Below are 14212 nucleotides of genomic sequence, written 5' to 3'. Positions count from 1 at the left end.
GGTCTGCTTGTTGTTCTCCGAGACCCAACCAGAACCCCAAGAGAAAGTGCATCTTCCCTGCACAGCCTTTTATTCCCCATATCCGCATCCACCTGTAGCCACGCCCAAAGAGGGCGTGGTCAGTGGCACAGGTACCTAAGATCTCTCCCTACAAGCCTCCAGTGTTTTTATCTGGGAGTCAGGTAGCAGGCCCCCAAAAGAGCAAAAAAATAGTAAGAGTGAAAAAACAACCAACTATAGGGACTAACGAGCTTCGTGGCCTCCCCTTCTGTGAGGGGGTGTTAGCCAGCCCAATCTTATGAGAAATCACAGCTGCTTTGCTTTTGAGACATCCATATCATGCTCGGAAGACAGTTCCACAGCCCTGCTGGCGCTGTCTCTGATGAGGGTCAAAGGGGAGTGTGGACTTGAGTTATTTAGACATCTGGCCTAATCCTTCATTCAGTGAGAAAGACCCAGCTCATGAGAGTTAATTCATGCTACTTGGAGGCCAAAGCAGTTATAAAGCTACTTTGGAATGTCCTCAACTATGCCTGAGAGACCTGCTTTTGACAGATGTGCTCATGTAGTCCAGTCAATTGGCATATGGAATTTTTATGTACAAGTGCCTGCACAAGTTTCAACATGTAACTTTTATTAGTGCTCCCACTAGCATGGGGAGACAGATGGCATACACATTACACTCAGAAGTACGCTTTGCAACTGGCCTCCCCGACCTGACTGCTGTGTGCTCGTTGTGCATGTGTGCGCATGCGTGTGTGTGTGTGTGTGTGTGTGTGTGTGTGTACACATGTGAGAGAGAGAGAGAGAGAGAGAGAGAGAGAGAGAGAGAGAGAGAGAGAGAGAGGAGAGAGTCACAGACACCAGTCCACTCACAGGCACGAGGTGCCCAAAGCCCACCCTCCCACCTGGGCTGGCCAGGGTCCACTGTGGAGCCTTCCCGTCCCTGCTGAGATCTCCTTCTCTGCTTCCTTGCTCTTTCTTTCCCCTGGCTTTTCATCTCTTGCATCTGGGCCAAGGCGAGGTAGGTTTGGACCCACACAAGCGTGTCTAACCCTCTACTTGTGAGCCTCATGCAGCCAAAGATAGCTCCCAGGGGGGCCCAACACAAAAGGGTAGGTTTACTCAGAGCATTGTGGCACTAGGCGTGTGATTTTCCTTCTTATGACTTCACTGTAAGGTTCCCAGTCATGAACTTTGTAAATGACAACAATCCTGTTGCTTCTCGGAAAGGTTGGGCACACTAGCAGGAGCTATGCAGGGGAAGAACACTTCCAAAAGGTGTTCTCTTCATCTCTCTAGCTCTCTCTTGCTCTCTCTCTCTCCCTGTCCCTCTCCTTCTCACAGTCTGAGTTGGCACTGTCTTTCCTTGTTCTTGGACTGTGCTACAGTCTGAACATGCTTGGTCCCTCCCTAACTCATGTTGGAATTTAATCCCCATTGTAGATACAGAGAGAGTCAGTATGGTGTTAGAGGCTGCCCCTTTGAGAGGAGGGCGTAGATTCGGAAGGTCAGCAGATGGGGCCTCTGCCATTGAATGTTGATGGTGTTGTAAGAACAAAGAACGACACAAAGACACCAGAAAGAATAGTTACTAGAAGGACGGGCTTAGATGGTTTAGAAGACTAAGTTGAGGAACTGAGGTTTGATAAAATTATTTTGAAGTTAATTTGGAAGAAGGAATATTAGTAGTCTAAATATTTGGAAAAATATTTATTTTATGAGACAGAGTTTCTCTGTGTAGCCCTGGCTGTCCTGGAACTCACTCTGTAGACCAGGCTGCCCTCAAACTCAGAAATCCATCTGCTTCTGCCTTTCAAGTGCTGGGATTAAAGGCATGTGCCACCACCTCCTAAAAAACATTTGAAAACCCTTCTTTTGGGGGGGTTCAAGGAAAATCTTAATAAAGGAGGGTTGAATTAAATCTAAGAAGTGTCAAAACAAGTTAAATTACAGAAATTAACCCAGTGTTAGATAGGTTAAATGGAAAGGCATGGCTTCTAGAAAAAAACTAAGGTGAATGAGAGGACTGAACATATAATTAAGGTAACACTTTACATTTGGAGGAAGCAGGTCTCATTCAGAAAATGGCATTGACGGACATGGGAAGGAGACAGCAGGTACCTGGGGCTTGCTGGCCAGACAATTTAGCCTTAGATTCAGTGAGAGACCCCGCCTCAAAGAAATGATTAAAGAAAGATATATTCCTGAAGGGGTACCTGCATACACACCTGCGCAAAAGCCAATCTAACACACACAAACCCCAAAAATAAGTAAGTGGGTTTTAGAACAACTACCACCTAATTGAAGGAGAAAACTGACTACCTGTAAAGTCTAGCGTGGGGAGGTGTGTCTCATGACACAGAAGAACAAGATCATCGCTTTGACCAAATAAAACTAAAACTCCTGTGTTACACAAAAAAGGAAACAAAAAAATTGGGACAAAGTACTGATATTTATACAACACATTCCGGCAGAGAAATCTGCCTCCATCAAAAGACAGTAGGTTAAGAATGTGAGTAGACAATTTACAAAGAAAAAAAATTAAAATACAGATGTATTCAAAATCAACATCAGTTAAGGAATTATTAATTATTGTTAATAATTCATTATCATTAGTTAATTAAAACTTGATTTTTATTTTTCCTATCACTACAGAAATACTTTTTTTTTCTTTGGTTTTTTCGAGACAGGGCTTCTCTGTATTGTTTTGGAAGCTGTCCTGGAACTCACTCGGTAGACCAGGCTGGTCTCTAACAAACAGAGATCCACCTGCCTCTGCCTCCCCAGTGCTGGGATTAGGAGGCCTGTGCCATCACGGCTCGGCCCCAGAAATACTTTGACAGGACACAGTGTACAACACTGCCAAGGATGTAGAAGACCATGGACTATGAGGCAGAGGTAGATAGGTTGGGACAGAGTCCATTGCTCCTGAAGCTGTTGGATGTCTGTCAGTTTTGGTCATTCCCGCTGGAATTCTCGACAGCATAGGAAGACAGCAGGAAAGCAAGGGAGAAAGATTTGGGAAGATGCTGAGAACACATGTAGTTTCTGATGCCATGCATCTAGCTTCCACTTTCTAATTTCTCCTCATTTATGCTTTTGATATTTGAGTACCCCAAGAATCAGCTCTAAGAACTCAGTGCCCATTCACTCTGTTTTGTTTTAAAAATCATTTTCACTTTTAGTGTTTAGAGCAGGAAACAGTGTAGTCACTTAAATGAGGTGAGCATCTACATATACAATGTGGTTGGCAAAGACTCCTGCTGGTGGCCCGGCCGGGTAGCGGGAGTGCATGGGTCTCAGTTCATTAGCTATGGGGGTTTGGAAAGTTGTTTAATAGTTTTCAGTTTGTTTGCTATACATCTGTATTACTGTAACTAGGCGCAATCACCTTTTGTGTGATTGTGGGGATTAAGTAAAACCGTGTACATTAGGTCCCGAGACTTGATACACACTCCCTAAAAGCAGGCTTCCTTCCTTCTAGGGAGAACTAGCGTGTGGTAAGTTATCTCACCCTCTGTATCTCCGTATCACTGTGTTTCCCAGCAAGCAGGTCCTGGGTCTCATAATCCAAAGCCTTGATAATCTCTGATGAAGGGTTCTTGGCAATAATAATAATAATTTTCATTTTTTAATGAGCTGTTTCCTATTTTTGTGTGTCTCCAGGCTGAGAGAGAAGCTCTGGCTTCTGCTGGAACACTGATGTCTAATCCAGAATGGCCCCTGTCCAGCTCCCCAGCTGTGTAGGATAATGTGTTATGGCTGCATAAAAATGGAAGAGTATGTGGCCCCATCTGGTGAGGAAACTGCGAACCAAAGATGGGCAAACAGAAGCCAGCAAGACGCTGGTCTAAAGGGCTACTAAATGTGCATGGCTGTCAGAATTTGGAGATTATCTTTAGTCATCACATTAAAGACAGGACAACGGGGTAAAAAGTACACACACAGAAAGGGGCGTGGCGGGGACGGCACTGTCCCTTCTGACGCTGACAAGCCATGTTAAGTCCCTCGACTTCTGACAGGGCTGCTGCCACAGCATTTCCCTTCAAGAGGTAAAATAGAAAGGTTACTTAAGATGAAGAGACGAGTCCGCATCGATCGGAGGTGGAAAGTGAAGGTCGCTGCTGCCCCCCTGCGATCTTCCGGGCAGGTGCGTTAGAAGTGCCTGCAGAGTTCGTCAAACGCAGAGCCCAGAGCCCAAGCCTTACCCATGCGGGTCACTGCAACCAAGTACTACGGGTGGGCTGGCTTATCAACAGCAGGAGTCTCCAAAGTTCTGAAGTCAGGGCACCAGCATGGCCGGGTTCTGGTGAGGACTTCAGATTGCTGTCTTCTCACTGTGTCCCCTTCGTGGTGGGGAGGGGTCTAGAGGGCTCCCCGGAGGAGTCCCTTTTTAAAGAGCACTCTCCATGAGTGCTCCCCTCCTTAGCAAACCACGCCCCTGTGTTCCACTTCTAATCTTGTTACATTTACACTAGGATGTCTTCCTTTTTAAGAATACTTTTATTACCATTCATTTATGTGTATGTGTATATGTCTGCATATGAGGAGGACAGTGGTATGTCAGATCCCCTGGAGCTGCAGTTACAGCTGTAAGCTGCCTGATGTGGATGCTGGGATTCAAACTTGGGTCCTCCGCAAGAGCAGTGTGTGCTGTAAACCATGAAGCCATTTCTCCTGCATCCACTAGGACTTCAACATGTGAATTTGGGGGTGACAGGCAGCCAGCCCGTTGTCAGGGAGCAGAACATGAAACTTTCAGACAAACTCCTGGGTGCTGCGGCTGCAGGGCTGGGACAGCCAAAAGTGCTATCTTGGGTAATCCCTAGATTGCTGGGGACTCACTGAAGACTGATTAGTTCTCCACCCAAGCGTATGCAGACCAGGCTTCTCTAGTTTTCAGAACGTGAAAGTAATTATCCCAATTTCTCCTGTCTTAAGAAAGGATTTCTTAGCTGGAGCAGACACAACTTTTTATAATAGGGGTGCTGATAACAGTACTGCATACTGGTTAAACATTAGGGAAATCTAGGAAACAGGAAGGAAGGAAACCCAGACTTTACACTCCATATTATTTTATGATGATGATGATGATGATGGTGTGTGTGTGTGTAGTTCAGGGGAGCATGTGCCGCTGTACTCATGTCAGGGTATGAGTGCCGAGGTCAGAGGATAAATTTATCAACTCAGTTCTCTCCTTCCTCTTTTACAGGCTTTGGTTGGAACCCAGTCTGCTAGGATTATGTAATAATAGGCTTTTCTCATGGAGTCTTCTCACCGGCTCTTCATCCAGATGTTCTGAGTTAATTGGTCTGGGGTAGGCTGGGGACAAGATTAAGTTTTCAAAGCCTAGTAACTTGCTACCAGAGTTGAGAACGACTTCATTAGATCACTGTTGTCAATTTTGGCTACACATTGGAAGCACTTGGAGAGCTTTTAAAAAAGGATGCTGTCTTAGCATTTCTATTGCTCTGAAGAGACACCGTGACCACAGCAACTCTCATGAAGAAAAACATTAAATTGGGGCTTGCTTACACTTCAGAGGTTTAGTGCATTATTTAGTTTATTATAAGCATGGTAGCTGCAGGCAGACATGGTGCTGGAGAGACAGCTGAGAGTTCTACATTTGGATCCCCAGGCAGCAGGCAGAGAAAGAACCCCTGGGTCTGACTTTGGCATTTGAACCCCAAAGCCTACCTCCCATTACACACTTGCTCCAACAAGGCTATACCTCCTAATGTTACCCACTCAGCATTCAAATATGAGTCTCTGAGGGTCAATCTTATTCAAATCTCCACAGATGCTCTGATCCCACCTCAGAATTCAATTTAATTATAATGGGATACAGCTTGGACATCCAGAGTTAAGTATCCATGATGATTTTTTTTTTTGGTTTTACGAGACAAGGTTTCTCTGTATTGTTTTGGAGGCTATCGGTCCAGCCTGGCCTCGAACTCACAGAGATCCGCCTGCCTCTGCCTCCCGAGTGCTGGGATTAAAGGTGTGCGCCACCACCGCCCGGCCATGATGATTTTGATATGTCTACTATATAAGCAAATTTGAGAACAATTGTTGAGGCCAGGAAAGTAGCTAGGTTCCCCCTCTTAATTATCTACCCCAAAAGCCCCTGGACAAGCCTTAGTATCACTGAGGAATCTTTCAGAAAAGCAGTTCTCTGCTGGTGGTGGCGGCACACGCCTTTAATCACAGCACTCGGGAGGCAGAGACAGGCGGATCTCGGAGTTTGAGGTCAGGCTAGTTACAGAGGGAGTTACAGGACAGCAGGGCTACACAGAGAAACCCTGTCTTGAACCCCCCCCCACCCTCCAGAAAAAGAAAAGAAAAGAAAGAAATGCAGTTCTCTGGATGCACACAAGATTCAGTGTAGAGTCACTCACCCTGGGCTGGCCCAAGGCCTCCAGGAACCCCTGCCCTCCCTGTGGGTAGGAGTGGCTTCCACACCCACAGTTGTTCATGGTCCAGCTTGTCTTCTCCGCCCGCTAGTTCAAGAATTAAGAACCACAGCCCCCTGGACATTGGACAGCGCCAAATCTCCCAGATGAGGGGCCAACTTTCTTAGTGTGTCTGAAATTTTATATAACTCGTGAAGATGTTTGGTTGCCTGGAAACCGCTGGTGTCAAACTGAACGAGTCTGCTAGGGGGTAGCAGTTGCGCTTTTGCTCAACAAAGCCAGGTGAGGAAGCAAGGGCAAAGGCAGGGGAGGCACCATCCAGAGCAAACATTGTCCCTTACTGTGCAGGACATGAGACCAGCATGGAGTGTGGGGAGAATGGACGAAGGCGCGTGTTCACAACTGCGGAGGCCAGAGAGGGCGTTGTTTGGGGGTGGGCTGTTCTTTGGATAGATATGGGTGCCTTCAGTTTTGTCACAAGCACAGATCAAACCCATCTTGCTGTTTTTGAGACCAAGTCTCACTCTAGCTCGGACTGGGCCTCCAACTTCTAGCAATCCTACTGCTTCAGCCTCCCTAGGTTTGGATTGTAAATCTGCGTCACCAACCCTGTCCAGGCCTGCTTGCTGTAATATGATAATAGTAATTGCTGGTGTGTGTGTGTGTGTGTGTGTGTGTGTGTGTGTGTGTGTATGTGTGTGTGTAGATGCCAGAGTGAAGCCCCTAACATATGGGTCCTGGGGTTGGACCTCAGGTTGTCAGGGTTAGCAGCAAATGTCTTTACCCTCTGAGCCATCTCCCTGGCTTTCTTGATAAGAAAACAAAAACAAGTGCATACTGTATTAAACCCTGGAAGAAAATCTTCATGGTCACTTTAAGGCCAAACAGAGTAAAAAAACACACATTGGTGATATCAAGTCACTTACACAAAAAACCCCACAGGACTCACTGTTCACTTTCATAAAAACAGTTTATTTGAATTCAGTCCAGCCCTTCCTTGCTGAGGATGCCAAGGTGTAGATGGCATTGAACTTGATTCTAGCAGGGAGAGAGGTGGACAAGTATATTTCTGTTCTATGTGCTGATTGCCTTGTAAGCAAATTCCAGGAGAAATACAGAGGATGGGGACATCAGGGAATGCATCAGTGGAAGTGACCCTAGGTTGGTTTTGCAGAGGAAAGGAAGGCATTTTGCATTTGCATTCATCCATTTCCTGTTGCTATAACAGAGTACATGGGATGGGTAAGCAGTAAAGAAGTTTGTTGGGCTGGAGAGATGGCTTAGTGGTCAAGAGCATTGACTATTCTTCTAGAAGACCTGGGTTCAATTCCCAGTACCCACATGGCAGCTCACAGCACATAAAATAAAGTTAAATGATTTTTTAAAAAAATAAGTGTATTTAGTCCAGTTTTCACAGAAAGCCAGAAGTGTGTCACCAGGGTTCATGACAGAAGAGCAGAGTTGAAGGCGGCAGAGATGAATAAGGGTGGCCTTGTTCTGTAACAACCCCTCTTGGGCGAAAGGCATTAATCTGTCTGAGGGCAGCATCCCCATGACCTAATTACCCTTCAAAGGTCATGCCACAGCTGGCGACTCACTTTCTATGGCTCTGGAAGGAGACAAACCTACACAGAAACCACAGCAGCTCTCAACAGGATTGGGGGGGTCTGCCTGGCAATGGAGAAGGCGTTGACTTGGCACTGTGGTCTACTGGCTTCCCAGTGGTGCTAGTGGGGAAATCATGGAGCTGGAAGCAGCAAGTCATGAAGCCACCGAATTGATGGAGATGAGGGGCCCCCAACATGCAGCTTAAGCAACTTGAACTTTAGCATACGGATCTGTCGCTGCCAAACCTAGGGATCGCCAAAATTAGCTGCTGGCTCTCTAAAACACAAAGCGATGTCAACTCCCGAGTCTCACCTTAGAAGCACTAATTCAGTGGTCTGTGGTGGTCCAGAGGGGGAAAGGGGACCAATCGAAGAGAGGCCAGGAAAATCTAAGTAACTCCAGTAGTTCCCTGAAAAAGCTAGACCTTAATGTCGTGGATTATGGGATGGCTAGGTCCCTTCATTGAACATTAAAACTCATTAAGCTTTACTTAAAGAAGGCAAATGAGGGTGCCCCTTGGGAAGACTATCCGTGGTTCATGTTGGAGGCTGATATACATTGGGCATTGAGAGTTACCAATGCCTTCTGGGGTTCGATTGGAGCTCCACCCATGTGTAAAGTTCATTCTGCACTATAACATTCATCTCAAATAGTGACAAAATCGGGAATAAAATGAAGTCTGGTCATACTTATAGCAATAGCAAGTCCTTGTATGGGTTGTTCCTAAAATTTGCTAATGATAAATGTTGAAATGTACTTTGCACAGAAAACTCACAGACGGAGATTTGTCTGAGTGAAGACAAGATTGGTCAAGGTTGGATGGCAGACACTAATAGTGGATGTCTACTACAAATAAGCAAATCAGCAAAGGGTGTAAAGTAGACGGAATCCTTGAGCCAGAAAAAATAATTCTCAGGAAGTTCTGCTAGGAAGCGCTGGCGTTAGACACATGGCCTTTCATTGCCTTGGGAAGAGTCAACCATAGATTTTCTGTCTTCTTTGTTTGGGACCATATAGTTGGTATTTGAGCTCTTGACCCACACCAAACATAGGAATCCTATAAGAATCTGGTTTTTCCCCCCAGAAACAGCTGACCAGACAAAGGTTAACTCTTGAATCCCAGGCATAAGCCTGGGAATCCAGCATGGGACTGATCAAGACCCCCTGAATCTGGGTGTTAGTGAGGAGGCCTAGGGAATCTATTGAGCCTTGGGCAGCAGATCAGTACCCATCCCAAGTATACACACGGACTTTGGACTCCCATAGAACAATGTGAGGTGCACTCTCACCCTGAACTCTTGGGGAAGGGTCTAGGCCCTGCCCTATATGAAATGACAGACTATGGACACCCCCATGGAGGGCCTCACCCTCCCTGGGGGAATGAGGGGACAAGGGGGGGTGGGGGGAGGGCACGGGAGGAGGGGAGGGAATGGGAGAGGGACCTGGAACTGACTTGTGAAGCAACCTCGTTTCTTATCTAGATTTAAACTGGAAAATAAAAAAAAAAAAGAATCTGGTTTTTCTCCAAAGTGTACGTTTTATGTTGAGAGCTGAGAGATATGAAATGAACAATATAAGCTGTCATAGAGTCTCATCACTCAACTTTTTATGTCATGATGTTGAAGACTATTTTCCAACAATGTCAGTAAAATGTCTCCCACAAGTGGTTTTTACCTCATGATTTTGATATTCCTCCCCTTGAGAGTTAGGTCTCCTTCACAGGTTAAATCATGTTTTCCAGCAATTTTTATGTGGAAGCTGTAATTCACAGTACTTTGGTGTGTGATCTTAGTAGGGGAACAGGATTCTTTTTGTTTGTTTTGCTACACAGGGTTTCTCTTCATAGTCCTGGAAGTCTTGGAACTCACTCTGTAAACCAGACTGGCCTCAAACTCCTAGAGGTCCATCTGCCTTTGCCTCCAAAGTACTGAGATTAAAGGCGTGCACCACCACACCTGGCTGGAGAATAGGATCTTAAAGAGAGTCTTTATGGAGGTAATGTAGTTAGGGGCTCCTGATAAATAGTGGAGACTTGAGGGCAGTCATATACAGAGGAAAGATGGTGTTCCAAGACACAGAGAGGAAACAATCACTTATGAACCAAGGAGAGGGGCCTGAAGCAGAGGCTTCCCTCACAGCCAAGAGCCAACCCTGCCGATGCCAGTTCATGAGACATCACATTTCTGTTGTCTAAGTTCCTAGTTTTGCAACAGTCCTAACTCTCCTATGGTTCTGGAAGGTTTTGACAATTGTGGAAGTGACATTGTGTGCCTTCCTGGGCTAGGCCATAAAAGGCAACAGAAATACCACTGATTGTATTGAGAGACCAGACTTCCAGGAAGTTCAAGCCACTTGCAAAGGGCACATTTTGGTGTACTGCCAGCACCAACTGCTAGATCTGGGAACCAAGACAGCTACAGATGATTCCTGCTCCTGTTGTGGGATATTTGTCTTGTACACTGTGTGAGGGTGCATTGCTGTGATTGGTGTAATAAAAAGCTGAATAGCCAATAGCTAGGCAGGAGGCATAGGCAGGACTTCTGGGGAGAGAAAAGAAGAGGACGAGAATCTAGGCATGAAGGGGAAGCAAGGAGACATGGAGAGGAAACAGAAGGCACAAGATAGGAGAGAGGTAACACCACACAATAGAACATAGATTAATATAAATGTGTTAATTTAAGAGCTAGTTAGGCTAAAGGCTGAGCTTTCATAATTACTATGACTGGCTGGCGGAACAGAAAAAGACTCATTACAGGTTCCTCTGGAACTGGAGTTACAGTTGTGAGCTGCCATGTGAGTGCTGGGACTTGAACCAGGGTCCTCTGGAAGAGCAGTCAGTGCTCTTAACCAGTGAGCCACCTCTCCACCTGCCCCCTTACTTCTAAAGGATCACTAGTTCTGTTCATCTGGGACTTATTTTGGCATATGGGTTAAACATTTCATTTTGGTACCTCATAAAAACAAATCAACTGTCCTGTACCAGCTGCTGAGTAATTTCTGCATTTCATCATAATCTGTGATGCCACCATGAAGTCATACACTGAGTTGTCCATCATTACAAGGCAAGGCCCATTTCTGAAGTGTACAGTTTAGTTTTAGATGGGGCTTCCCATAATATCTGATAAAGGAGTTCCACACTCTGTCATTCTTTTTTGAAACTTTCATATTATTTTCCACACTTATTTTCCACATAATCATTGAGTACAGTTTTTTAAGCTATCATAATTGCTGTTCCAATAGCATTAAACTCATGAATGTTGAGAGAAGCCTTCCCGCCAGCCCGGTTCCAGAGCCGCATCAGTCCCAAATGAACACACAGGAGGCTATATTAATTATGAAGCTGTTAGCCTTTTGTTTGGTTCTTACTGGCCATCTCATAATTGTTGATCTAAGCATTTCTCTTACCGGAGAAAAGGGTCCGGACTTCTTACCCCTGTGGCAGCTACATGATGACTCCTTGTGTTTCTCCCTCCCAGAGTCCTCCTCGACTCCTAGTCCCGCATATCTTGCTTCCCTGTTGGCCAACAGTGCTTTATTGACATATACACAGGACTTCCCCATCATCTCCTCTTTTCTGTCTAAATAAAAAGAAAGGTTTTAACTTTAACATAGTCAAATTATATATAAGAGAACAGTTATCAAGTAAGAACTATAGTTACAATATTTAGTCCATTAACATTTAATAAGACTTAAAGAAAGTATCATCTGTCCTATCTTTGTGAGTCTAAAGTCTTATATGTAGCTTATCTTTTATCTAAGGAAAACTATTATTATAACTATCTGTCTTCAACTCTATCAAAGACCACAGAAGGATAATATATAAACACTAGGATTGACAGAGACATCTCGCTTCCTGGACAGTCACCTGAAGTTCCTCTGTAATATTGGGGCATCCATCTTCAGCCCATAGGCCACAGTGTGTCCAGAAGACTTCTCAGCAAAGCAGGAAATTTCAAACTGTCCATCTGCATTAGCAGTCTGTCAGTCATTTCTCTGTGTCCTACAGAAAGTCTCGTAGACTCTTCCATGAAGCAGGAACCCTGAAGGACTATTTGAGTTCAGCAGTCACTTTCCTGTGGGTCCTGCATGTCCAGTTTATACAGCAACAGTCAAACAGTCTAGGCAAGAGCATTTCTTGCTCAAATGGCTAACTTGCCATGTTGAAAGCAAACTCCATAACAAGTTTCTTTGATGCCCATCTTCCTCTCAAATATAATTGATGCTGCCAGGAGCAGACATTTCTCATTGTCAAGAAAAACCCTAAACCATTTTAAAATGCCATTTTGTGAAGGTCTTTGAAAGGTTTGAAGACTATCTATCTATCTCAAATAGATCTCTATATATTTAGAAAACCTAACATACCTAACTATAAGTTCTGACCATTATAAGTAACTATCTATAGTCTGTATTTAATTATGCATTATGTTTTAAAAGATCAGTATAAGCACAATACTTAATCAAGAGGAGAAATAAACACATCACAAAATTGACCTTGAATTTGTATCAAAAATAAAAAAAATACCAATACAAAGTACTCATTTGCATAACATAATCCCCTTTTTCCTTTAAAAAGAGATTGGTTGTGATCATTAACCAATTGTAAGCAACCCCATTCAAATGAAAACAAAGATTTATAAACAATATGGGGATTTGGACGTCGCTCATTCCAAACTGCTTCCTGCTGGATGGGGTCGCTGTTCATACCATGGAGATCATGACAAAACTCAGAAACCTGTATAAGTCCTTATTCTCGGGGTCTGTAAGGCTGAATCATCTTAGCTGTCTTAATTGTTGGAACACCTGGCCCACTGCTTCAGGGGATCTTGGTTCATCAAACCACAGAAGCCTGGAAGGAATCCTCAACTTTTCATTTTTCTGTGGAAACATAAACAAAAACTCTTTTCCCAAGTAACCGGTCCTTATATTTAAAGTTAGAAGTCAAAGCATTTTTGAAATATGTAAGTTGGATTAATTCAGCAGCATTTATAATCAAGTGAACTTTAGCAGTTTTTCCTTCTTCAGCAATCAAAAAACTGAAAAACACAATAGCATACAGTATCCAGACTCTGTGTATTTTCCATCTTTATGTGGCTTATTTATTTATCTATTATTATTACTCTATTTCTTTTACTTTTATTTATTTATTTATTTCTCTGAGACAGGGTTTCTCTGGAAATCCGCCTGCCTCTGCCTCTGGAGTAAATCCTATCGGTGTGTGCCACCACAGCCGGCTTCTCTATTTTTTTTTTTTTTTTACCACTGTGCCGTTTCTTTTTCTCTCTCAATCCTATGTATATTTTTAAACACACTGTAAACCTTTAGAGGTTTTTCTTTATCCAAGTCTGACTTTACTGTAAATCTTTATGTTTTTCTGGCCACGTGTCTTATCTGTTAAAACCCCGGCTGTTTAAACTGCAGTTTTTCCAACATGGCGGGCGTAAGTATGCTTCCAGCTCATTGTCTCAGTCTATGCTGCCATCCAGCAAAAGCTGCCGGCTTGGAGATGTGGTCACTGCACTTGCAGCTGTACGTACACACCTTTCAATTGTTAGCAGAGCCTCATAGAAGAACATTGCTGTTTTGTTTTGTATTGTTTTGCTTATGCTGAGTCAGGAAGACTCCCTTAAGTGAGCCACGTGAGTCTCTGCTTGTTGCTAGCAAAACAGAGCCCACCTGAGAAAAATGCTGCTACCAAGAACCTATGCTTCTCTCCGTTCTTTTGTTTCTAAAATCCCTTTAAAGCTTTTGTCGGTCTATGTGGAAATTCAATCCCACATGCTGACACCATTGTGTTGAGTGAAGCCTTTTCCCCTCACCAGCTGCTTTGGTTTTTCCCCACCAGTTGCCTGGGCTCGGCCACGTTGTAGTCCCCAAATAACACACAAGACACTGCATCTTAATTGTTATTCCAATAGCATTAAACTCATGAATGTGTCTAAGAAATATGTATGCCTGTTAGCAGTTATTATCATTGTTGTTTGCAAGTGTTTATCTGCGTTTGTTTTATACCAGCAAAGCCTTAGACACAGCGTGCCAGGAAATGTACTCACTTCATAATCCCTTATTAAATGGATGTGGACACAGAGATGGTTAACATATATCTTTTGCAAACAGGTCACCTTTATTCCACATCAAAATGTCACTGGGAATTAGATGCACATAAAAGCAAGAGTAATTTTAAATGCACA

The sequence above is a fragment of the Mesocricetus auratus genome, unplaced genomic scaffold (genome assembly GCF_017639785.1).
Source record: "Mesocricetus auratus isolate SY011 unplaced genomic scaffold, BCM_Maur_2.0 Super-Scaffold_100020, whole genome shotgun sequence".
Classification (NCBI taxonomy): Eukaryota; Metazoa; Chordata; class Mammalia; order Rodentia; family Cricetidae; genus Mesocricetus; species Mesocricetus auratus.
This window is presented reverse-complemented; position numbering follows the sequence as displayed.